The 5001-nt window shown below is 42.0% G+C and overlaps 1 long non-coding RNA gene across 1 annotated transcript; it reads left to right on the top strand.

Annotated features, from left to right (window-relative positions):
* Nucleotides 1-228: 228 nt before the first annotated feature.
* Nucleotides 229-2897, top strand: LOC128311915 (uncharacterized). Its single transcript, XR_008290604.1, has 2 exons — nt 229-638; nt 2037-2897. It is a non-coding gene; the product is annotated as an uncharacterized LOC128311915 (long non-coding RNA).
* The last annotated feature ends 2104 nt before the right edge of the window (nt 2898-5001 follow it).

Here is a 5001-nt window from a genome sequence, read left to right as displayed (position 1 = left end):
AGCTTTTACAAATACGTACACCATCCAAGCAGCACCCAGTTAAGATATAGAACATTTTCAGGGTGCCTGGGTGGTGTAGTCAGTTAAGCGTCCCACTCTTGATCTCAGCTCAAGTCATGATCTCACGGGTTCGTGAGTTCAAGCCCTGCATCAGGCTGTGCGCTGATGCCGTGGACCCTGTCTCTCTTTCTCTCTGCCCCTCCCCCACTTGTTCTCTTTCTCTCTCTCTCTCAAATAAACTTTTAAAATATTAAAATTTAAAAAAAAGATACAGAACATTTTCTTTACCAGAAAAAATTGATCTTCCTTCACAATCTCTCCACATCCCTTAGGTAACCACCAATCCACTTTCTGTTACTGGAGATGAATTTTGCTTGTTCTAGAATTTCTTATAGATTGAATCAGTATGTACTCTTGTGTCTAGTTTTTTTAGCTTACATGTTTTGAAATTCAGGCTATTGCATATGTCTGTAGTTTTTTCCTTTTCATCTCTGTTCCATTGCAGTATATTACAATTTGTTTATCTGTGTGTCTACTGATGGATTTCTGGTCTATTTCTAGGTGAGGTTATTATGAATAAAGCCGCTACAAACAAATGTACAAGTCTTTGTATGGATCTATGTTTCCCTTTCTTTCTGGTAAATACCTGTTCGTATAATGCCTCAGTACCAGGGTAGATATGTGTTTAATTTTACAAGAAACGATCAAACTCTTCTCCAAAGTGATTGTACTATTTTACATTCTGACTACAAATGATGAGAATTCCATTTCCTCCACATCCTCACAAACAGTATTGTCAGTCCTTATTTTTAGCCATGCTAGTGGGTGTGGAGTAGTGTCTCATTGTACTTGATTTGTATTTTCCTATGACTAATTATGTTAAACACGTTTTTTTTTTTTTTCATGCTTTTTGGCTGTTTCACACTTCTTTTCTGAAGTATCTGTTCAAGTCGTTTGGCCACATTTTAGATCAAGTTGTTTTTCTATTATTGATTTTATAAGAATGTTTATATATTGGCACAAATCCTTTGTCAGATATATGTGTTACAAATGTTTACTCCAATCTGTAGCTTGCCTTTTCATTTCCTTAATTGTATTTTTAAAGTCAAAAACAGGAAAGTTATTTCATTTTGATTAAGACCAATTTATCAATTTACATCTTTGATAATTATTGCATCTTATGTCCCATTTAAGAAGTCTTTGCCTATCTCAAAGCAAGCTCGGACTTCTTTTTGGGGGAAGATTTTTGATAATGCATTCAAATTCGTAATAGAAGACTTTTCATATTTTTATTTCTCCATTTGTCAGTTTTGATACACTGGTTTTTAAGAAATTTGTTTATTTCGTTTTAAGTTTTCAGATTTTTTGCCATAAACTTGTAACATTCCCCTATTACACTTTTATTTTTTTAATGTTTATTTTTGAGCAGGGGGCGGGGCAGAGAGTGGAAGACTTAGGATCTGAAGCAGGCTACACAAGGACAGTAGAGAACCCGATTCGGGGCTTGAACTCATGACCCAAGAGATTGTGGCCTGAGCCACCCAGGCGCCCCTGCCTCTTACACATTCAACGCTTACAGGATCTGTAGTGATGTTTCCTTTTTTTTTTTTTAGAAGATCTTTTTTTTTTTGATGTTCCTTTTTAAAATTCCTGATACTGATCATTTGTTTTCTTCCTTTCCTTGATCAGTAGAGCTGAGCGAATATACATTTAGTTGATCTTTTTTAAAAATCTACTTTTCGCCCTGTTGATTTTTCTCCATTGCTTGTCTTCGGTTTTGTTACTTTCTGCCCCTTTTTCCTTTTATTTTTTTGGGGTTACATTGATCTCTCTGTCTCTCTCCCTTTCTCCCTTTCTATGTCTTCTCCTTAACTTCTCAAGACAGAAGCTCAGATCAGTGATTTTTTTTTTCCTTTACAAATATAAACATTTAAAGCCACCGAATTTCCTGTAAGGTCTGCGGTGACTGCATGCCACACATTGTGATATGCTGTGTCTTCATTGCTATTGAGTTGCAAGTATTTTCTATTTTTCAGAGCGATCTCTTCTGTGACCAGTGGTACGATGGCCTTGTACTGGGTCAGCTTAGCCGAGCCAGAATGGTGTTTCCCGAAATTACTCTCCTACAGGGTTGTGGGTTAGCACGGCTGCCCAAGTCGTTTTGTGTCAGATTTAGAAGGTGGAAATGGAGCGGCAACCATGTTACTTTTCACGCTTGGAAAGATGAGGCCGTCTAGGAATCACTGTTGCCGATTCAGTTATGTTGTAACTTCGCAGTTGGCTCGCAAATGCAAACGGCCCAACGCAGCATCTGGGCCTGCGGCAGCCGTGACTCCGCTCTGCTCCCCTTGGGTTTCTCCCAGTTCTGGGCCTGATGTGTGTTTAAACCTCTGCCGCCCTCCATCTCAAAGGGGTGGTGAGGGGTTGACAAAGGCACCGGTCCACCGTCCTGAGTTGCACAGTCTCCCAAGTGCTAGTCCGTCCTCGTCGCCCCCTCGTGCCCACCTCACATTTGCCTCTCCTTCCTGACTTCCTCCTCCACAGACTTCAGATCCCAACACCAGACGGAAACGATCACCTCCTATGAACTGTAACCAGCCTTCACAGTTAGCTGTGGTCAAATCCTCGCTTCTCTGATGGAACACTGATAAAGAACCTGCCACTGAAAGTGATCCCAGGGGTCAGAATCTTAAGAATCAGACCTCTGTTGGGGCACCTGGGGGGCTCAGTCGGTTGAGCATCCGACTTCAGTTCAGGTCATGATCTCACAGTTCATGGGTTGGAGCCCTGGTTCAGGCTCTGTGCTGACAGCTCAGAGCCTCGAGCCTGTCTCAGATTCTGTGTCTCCCTCTCTCTCTGCCCCTCCCCCGCTAACACTCTGTGTCTCTCTCTCTCTCTCTCTCAAAAATAAATAAACATTGGGGCGCCTGGGTGGCTCAGTCGGTTGGGCGTCCGACTTCGGCTCAGGTCACGATCTCGCGGTCCGTGAGTTCGAGCCCCGCGTCGGGCTCTGGGCTGATGGCTCGGAGCCTGGAGCCTGCTTCTGATTCTGTGTCTTCCTCTCTCTCTGCCCCTCCCCCGTTCATGCTCTGTCTCTCTCTGTCCCAAAAAATAAATAAACGTTAAAAAAAAATTTTTTTTAAATAAATAAACATTAAACACAATTTTTTTTAAAGAATCAGATCTCTGCAGACTTTTCAAGTCACTATGTTTGGATACCTGAAACTAGCATAACATTGTGTATTTCAATTAAAAAATTTAAAAAACAATCAGTTCTCTGAACTGGTCTTGTGTTATCTGCAAGCGATTCTCTGATCCAGTTAGCTTTAAAGTCATCAGTGACCCTGTTTCCAAAATTAAAGGGGATGTTGGAAGTCCGTGATCTTGCAATAGCAAAACAGTTACTTAAATAATCACTTGGAGACACCTGTAATCAAGTGCGTGTGGAAGACAAGGCTTGGGAGGAACAAGTGTTTGAGGCATAGAACATTCTAGTGGAAACGGAGTGTAAGAAGCTTAGGCAGAGCTTCTAAGTGTGCTGAGAAACTTAGACAAAGATGATGAGTTTATGACTTTAAATTCCCAGTTCAGCACCCAACTAAGGAGCCCAAATGCCCTAAATGAGAATTGCCCTAAATGAGAATATGCCCTAAAATAAACTCTTACCTCTGCAGTTGTAGAGCCAAATTTCTGAAAGCCACATCAAAGTTTCATTGTGCTGGCAGCAAATGAAATTCCTGATCTTATTGACTTTTATATGTTAAAGGTATGGCATTGATGGGGAACGAATAGGACTCTGAAAATGAGATAAAGGTATTAAAAGAATTCTGCACCCCAGCTGCAGCATGTGTGTGTGTGTGTGTGTGTGTGTGTGTTGGGGAGGGAGGGATTCATACCACCAAGCAATTCTCTGACCCCAGCTGGTTGAACTGCCTTTCAACTCCACTCTGACTCTACTCAGAGATTGCATCAGATTTCACAGGGTAAGGGCTCAGTCGCACAAGACTGGCCACTTCAGATGCCAGCTGTTACCTGTACTTGCTTCTGACCCACAGGCTATAACCCAGAGGTTTTCACAACCGCCTCCTTGAGTTTGAATAATTTGCTGGAGTGGCTCACAGAACTCAGGAAACCTGTTTACTCGCTAGATTACTGGCTTATTACAGAGGATATTAAAGGATACGAATCAGCAGCCAGGTGGAGACTTACGTAGGGTGGGGTCCTGAACAAAGGAGCTTCCCTCCTTGTGGAGTCCGGGGCTTGGCCTGGTGCCACGCAGAAAGGTTCCAGTTCCCAAACCTATACACTGAAACCCTCCCCCCCCTTTTTTTAATGGAGGCTTCATTACAGAGGCATGATTGATGAAGTCATTGGCCATTCGTGATTGATTCAACCTCCAGTCCCTCACCCCTCCCAGGAAATAAGAGAACTGAAAATTCTATCCCTCTAATCACATGGTTGTCTCTCCTGGCAATCAGTCCCCATCCTTCAGTGTGGTCCAAAAGTTAGCTCATTAACATAACAAATGACACTTTTATTACTCTCCTCACTTAAGAAATCCCAAGAGTTTTAGGAGGTGTGTGTGCCAGAAACTGGATGAAGACCAAATATATATATTTTTATTATAAATCACAATGTCACAGGTAGATAGGCAGATTTGATGCAACTAGGGACCTTGAGCCCATAAATTCTACTGAGCCTCCTCGGACAGTAGAAGAGAAAATTGTGTTGTAGGCAAAGTATTGTGACAGCACTACTTAGCAGAAAGATATATGGCATAAAAGTAATATGCATTCAGATACTGGTTCTGAGCTTATATAGTTTCTTCTGTTGATAGGAGAATGATCTCCTCTGCGCCCACCTGTGTAGAATAAATCCCTTGCCTTCCAAGATCTCCCAGTGGAGAGCCACCCAGGCGCCCCGAATAATATTTTGTGTAATACCTTGTGCGGAGCCCATTACATGCATTATCTTATTTAATCTTTCCCAAAAACCTATGAG

This window comes from Acinonyx jubatus, chromosome D1 (assembly GCF_027475565.1).
Source record: "Acinonyx jubatus isolate Ajub_Pintada_27869175 chromosome D1, VMU_Ajub_asm_v1.0, whole genome shotgun sequence".
NCBI lineage: Eukaryota > Metazoa > Chordata > Mammalia > Carnivora > Felidae > Acinonyx > Acinonyx jubatus.
The sequence above is the reverse complement of the archived record's forward strand: the minus strand, read 5'-3'. Positions and strand labels throughout refer to the sequence as shown.